This window comes from Teleopsis dalmanni, chromosome 2 (assembly GCF_002237135.1).
Source record: "Teleopsis dalmanni isolate 2A chromosome 2, ASM223713v2, whole genome shotgun sequence".
NCBI lineage: Eukaryota > Metazoa > Arthropoda > Insecta > Diptera > Diopsidae > Teleopsis > Teleopsis dalmanni.
The window spans coordinates 209,264,194-209,268,912 of record NC_051847.1 but is presented as its reverse complement, the minus strand read 5'-3'; positions in this window follow the sequence as shown (position 1 = coordinate 209,268,912).

The following is a 4,719-nucleotide window of genomic DNA, read 5'->3' as shown; positions in this document are numbered from 1 at the left end:
AGAGAATGAGCAGTCGGCCACACATGTGTTGTTAGAATGTTCTGCACATACGGAATAGGCTCGTGGGAATGTATATTCTAACGAAAGAGGCAATAAAACTCTATAGAATCTACTTTTTTATACTATTTTTTACTGGCGCAACAGGGCTTGGAGACCTACTCACAACCGAGAAGGCGGTACAAATAGGTATAATAATAAATTTTGTCTTTATTGTAAGTGTGTTGTCCTCTGTTCGGTTGAAGTGGTCGATACAAAAGATAAGAAAATGATCACAGTAATCCGTTCAACTAAGAATGTGGAATAGTATTATTTTCGTTCCTTTGCTGCTATCTGTGAATTCTAAGCTAAGAAAAAAAACTTTATGAATTTATAAACAAATAATAATTATTGAATAAATTTAAATTATTTTTATTTCACTTAAAGCGATTTAATAATTTTTTATAAATTTAATGAGATTATACACTTTTTAACAAAACAAAAAATATTTTTAGCAGCCCAAAGCGTTGAGCATTTGCATGAATGGAAATAAAAATAAATTGTCAATGAAACATAATTAGAATCCCTGCAGTAATAAAATATTAAAATTCAAATTGAAAGTAAAATTAAAATAAGTTGACAACAAAAATATTTACCAAAATTATAAGTAGAATTCCAAATTTAAGCCCAAACTGTTGAGAACAATATTTTGACAATCTTTCAAATAGAACAACATAATCAACGCCACTTTGTCAGTCCACGCAAATGGCGAACTTTGATGGCATAAGCCAAAGATATAAAAACAAAAAATGAGAATTCAATTCAATTTGGTTCCTTCTAATAAGACGAAAATTTTGGCTATTCCATAAAAAAATTGGGTGCGAGGTAGCCTCGAGATAGTCATGAAAATTGGCGCGTGCAGGTGCATAAATGTCTATTAAAAGATTCTGTGTGAATATAAATGTAATGATTGGAAATTGAAGGATTTGAGGAGGGAGTCAGAGTGTGAATGCGACGGAGTGGAAGAAAGCGGATGGCAGGTCAGGTAAATCAGTGTTTACAGATTGGTTACAATTAAGTGAATATTTTTGCAAACGATTAGGGAACACGTTTATTTATGTGTGGGGTCTTAAATGTATCAATATGCTCGATTGTTTAGTTGCCAAGTGTTCGATGAAATCAAAACGTGTCTAGAATTTCAAATAGAAACATTATTAGAAAATATCGTAAAAAATAATAATAAAAGTCGGAAATTGACGTACATGTTTTGCAAGTACAAATATGAAATAAAGTATTTTTGCTATTTCATCGATATTTTGACCATTTTTGTTAATTATTCCAAATTTGTGAGGCGTACTAACCGTTTTAGTTCACACATATATTTTTTGCTCAAACGTGGATTGCTATGTTATTATAAAATATAAATGTTAAATATAGAAAATTGAAAAATTTGAAGTCTTTTTACATAGTGAAGACTTAACATTCAAATAGTTGAGTCAGTAATTTGAAGACTTGATTAGAACACCAATAATACAACAACTATCAGAACAAATAACGAAATGTCTAATCAGCTGTCCGTTACTTCTGGAATCCGACAATGCGACAGTTTAAGCCCTATTTTTTTCAATCTTATCATGCAGATTATATCAGAGGTGAAAGTTGTGGCCAGAGGGTACAAACTAAGAAATGAAATAAAAATAGTTTGTTATGCAGATGAAGCCGTATTACAATCAAGACAATGAAGACGACCTGCAAAGACTCTTATATGCGTTTAAAAAGGCCGCAGACAAATATAATATGAAAATATCCACATCGAAAAGGAAGTCCCTAACAATCTCGAGACACCCTCTTTGATGAAAACTTGCCGTGTCTGATACTCCTATAAAGCATGTCATGGTCATGGTCCGTCCAAATAATTGCGGATCGCGTAGCAAGTTGCCTTAGAGATACTATATGGCTTAACAAATATCTAAGCGTAAGAGGAAAAGTTCGAATATATGAAATGTGTATAAAACCTATATCGACATATGCTATTAAGACAAGAGCCGATGTAAAAATCAACGAACATGCTATATCCAAAATGAAATGCACACTCCGAGCTCAATAGCTGATTTCACTCGTCGAGACCGAATGCGCAATGACAAGATTTGGCGAATACGCGAGGTATTGGATATACTTAAATTGGCTAGACGAAGATGGAAGGAATGGAATCTGCATGTTCAAAGAATGGAAAATCATCGCTTGGCCAAGATTGCAATAGTAGAGAAATCAACAGTTACGAGATTATCCGGTCGAACGCCGAAGAGATGGCGTAAATGTTGGATGTCTAGCTCTACAGAAACATAATAATTTGATATGTCATAATTTCACATAAATATATCTAATTCAATTGGTTTAACCAAACAGCATTTAATCCTTTAATAAAGAAGAAGAAGATTAGAAAATAGAAAAAACTAGGTGCTGCAATTTGGAATTAATTTTCATTTTATTATTTTATTGAGTACATATCACAATACTACAGACCAGCTACGACGACTTCATCCAGGAAAGCCATATCATAAAATTGTCATTTAATTTAAAGTAGGGTTTCTAAATATCACTTCGTAAAATATATCGCTTTTATTGGGTTAAAGAAAGGACTCGTTAGTGTTTTTGTAACTAGTTGTGGTATCGACAAATTAATATTAAAAATATATAGGAAAAAAATAAATATTTGAAGGTATTATATTATTTTTATTTAAGATTTTATAACAAGTTAATTAACCTTAATTATTTAAGTATTTAAGATATAAGTATATCAAAACTGTACCAATCATGAAGTAAAATTAGTAGTAAAGAAAATTGTAAGAAAATCAAAAACTCTAAAAAACTAATAGGTTTTTTGAGTAGAAATGTTAATTATTATTATTTTTGCTTTAATTTTAAATTTAATAAAAAACAAGAAAGTAAAAAGTGACTTGAAAATAGTTTTCGGAATTAATTTTAATTACAGCATTTCTCATTTAAAATTGGAACTCATTCTGTTGAAACTACAGATTTGGGCAATTTTTCATGAAATAATTTTCCACAGTAGCTATAACTAATATAGCTCCAAAATTTGTTATTCTGAAACACAATTAGTACGATTTTGGGGTAGTGAAAAATCAAGTTTAGAATCATTTGAAAAACAGAAGAAAAAATAAAAAGTTTGAATCATATCAGAATGCAGGACGACGGCTGCAATGACAACTGCAAAAACTTTAAAATTCTTACGAAAATGTTGTCAACGGCCTTCAAAAAATTTATAAGAGTCAGCAGAATTTATCTGGATTGAAAGAGAATGTTAAAAATATTGAAATTTCTCAAAGTTGAAAAAAATTAAAATTTTACAAACTAATTTCAATATGTTCTTTTCTAAAGTTTGAAATCAGGAATTCATGTTTGAAAGTTCCTTTTTTTTGTGAAAATAATTTTTTGTACGTACTTATTGTCATCGTCAGTTGCCCCACATTTACGTGGGTAAAATCTGTAGTAGTGTTTTTCAATAAAATCTATGATACGCTCAACTTAAGGCTTTAAAAGGACTTTCATAGTTTCCCACCGTATGTAGCATATGTATATACGAAATATTTCGGAAAGTAAGCAGATCAGTCAAACATTCATTCATTTTTGAACGATAAAAAAAACTACAGTATATCGTTCATCTTTTTAATGAACAGCATTCTTTTTACTCCTGTACTTTAAACAAACAAAAATTTGTAAACTTTGGTTTTAGATTGCAAAGTCATTTCTATGAACTAACCTAACCTAATTTATCTGAACGTCAAGCTTTGGTTTTCAAGGCCGCAATTTCAACCTTTATATAGTGACATATAATTATTTGCAAAAATGTTTGAAGACCTTAATGTAAAAGAACTTAATGTCCACCTTAGAACCCTTCTCGTTTACTACACTAAGTGAAAGGTTAGGATCAACCTCATCAATATTTTTGCGCTAGATCTTCTGGGCTAAAGATAAGATTGCTCCAGAGGCTTTGGTGCCTTACTTGTTAAGCTAGGGCTTGGCAATAGCTTGTAGACAAGCTAAAGTAACTTGGTATCTCCTCGACACAACCACATCCCACCGGTTGACTATTAAATTCGTAACGCTTGGCATAGACATACGCAATTGAAAAATGGGCTTCGAAGACATTATCAGCTTAACTGTAAAGTTAAGCTCCTTTGTTATAAATATCTCAATCGCTCCCTTTTGTACGTTTTCTCCATTTACAATGCAAACACCCCTGTCCAAATGTTAAGAATCTGTAAGCTCTTACGTGATTGCACCAACTATAAGCACAAGCATTTCTCCGATACCGTTCTCTACGATAAAGCTATTATCACTCACGTCGACGAGTATCTTTTCACATTTCCGCGTCGGTATCTCACTCGGCTGCATAGCCCTCCCTCCGGAGTCTTAACCTCCAGCACCCTCCCCGTTGATTTCGTGAAAGTCACCCGTTTCAAACCAGCCTCAATACCACGGGCTATGCTTCGATGAGCGGGATTTTGACAACACCATCATCCCACTTTATAACTGTGGCTCTCGTGACCTTGGTCACAGAGTCTATCATTAACCCATTCTCACCTTTTGCAAGAAAAAAAATAAATAAATAAAAACAAAAAACTTTATGTAAATGTGTTTTAAGAAAACTATTTATTCATATTAAAAGTAAGGTATTATGCAAGTTTATTTCCAATAAAATGGAAATAATTAAATTAAATA